We start from the raw sequence: 1,349 nt of genomic DNA, 5'->3' as shown, positions 1-1,349 counted from the left end.
ACTGATCAACAATCGCAGGTACAAGCTACTAACAAGGTGTATCATAAATGAACAATTATTAAATTATTATTATTTTCAAATTGAACAAATGCAAATAGCAATAACTTAATTCACATGATATTGTGTACTGCTAGGCATCTTTGGTTACCTCTTTTTGTGAAATTTAGATGGAAAATGTGTGCCTTTTTATTGTTTGAGTAACTTATCAAAAGTTGCTAAAAGTAGCCAAATAAAATTAAAAAATAGCTAAATTTGTTGCTAGGTGCTTTTGGAAGAAAAAGTTGCTAGGGTAGTCTGAAATGTTGCTAAATTTAGCAACAAAATTGCTAAATTGGCAACACTGCTGCTGACTGATGTCGCCAACTGTGGCTTTGTAGATGCGCACTAACAAATGTTCAATCACTTTTCATGATCTAAATAAACTCAATTAAATTGAACTAAATATAACTAAATTTATATGTATGTGAAAATTAGAGTTTTTCTTAATCTTTACATTCCCATACATAATTTTACATTACATTTGCATTTACCAACATTTATAATTTTAGTTAAAGTACTTAAAGTACTCAAGTGTTCAATTAAACATTAAATGTTTAGTTTTTACAGTTCTGACTCAAGAGCCTGAAGTTGTAAATCTGTTCTGCTGCATGCACACAAACACATATACAACAATAATCTGCATTTCACTTCTCAAAGTCAAAGGATTGTTGACATGACTTTTTCTTGCACTTCCAGCTGGGACCCACAGCAGAGATTCAGTTCAAGACAGCAATGCATTACATCTCCTCAATTAATCAGGATAATTCTTCGTACTGGACCTAGCTTTGATGTCCAGCCCATTTGAGTCACGTCTCTCACCTGCACTGCATCCTGACTTGTTTAAGACAGTCAAGGCAAGTTATACTGGAATCATGTCAGAGACTGGACATGATAGTTCCACACAGGTCATCAGCAGTGGCTCAGACCAGGATGAGAAGCAGGAAAAGTCAAGCAAAAGTGTGAATAAGGAGGCAGAATGGGGACACATTGCTATGCTGGACAAAATAGAGGACTTTTTCCAGATCTGTGACAGCGAGGGAAAGGGCTTCATCACACGCACGGATATGAGGGTAAAGCAGGGGTCCTTAAAGTGGACATTTTTCACCACTTTTTTATTTTATTTTATTCACATCTGTCATGGCTTTATATATCCAGACAGCTATGTCTATTCAAATGTTGTTTTAGTATTGTTTAGCCGATCTTTGTCCATCAAAGTTTTGTTTTTGGTTCTAAATATTTAAGGTGCATATGTTGCATTTTTACAAAATGTTTTTTTTTTTATGTACAATGTTCATAATAGGCTGGAAGAA

General features: G+C 34.5%; 1 pseudogene; it reads left to right on the top strand.

Annotated features, from left to right (window-relative positions):
* The first annotated feature begins 911 nt into the window (after positions 1 to 911).
* Positions 912 to 1,349, top strand: part of LOC107694236 (ras and EF-hand domain-containing protein homolog) — a 13,939-nt pseudogene continuing 13,501 nt past the window's right edge.

The sequence above is a fragment of the Sinocyclocheilus anshuiensis genome, unplaced genomic scaffold (genome assembly GCF_001515605.1).
Source record: "Sinocyclocheilus anshuiensis isolate Anshui unplaced genomic scaffold, SAMN03320099.WGS_v1.1 scaffold1316, whole genome shotgun sequence".
Lineage (NCBI taxonomy): Eukaryota > Metazoa > Chordata > Actinopteri > Cypriniformes > Cyprinidae > Sinocyclocheilus > Sinocyclocheilus anshuiensis.
Note: the sequence above shows the minus strand (reverse complement) of the source record. Positions and strands in the feature narration are given on the sequence as shown.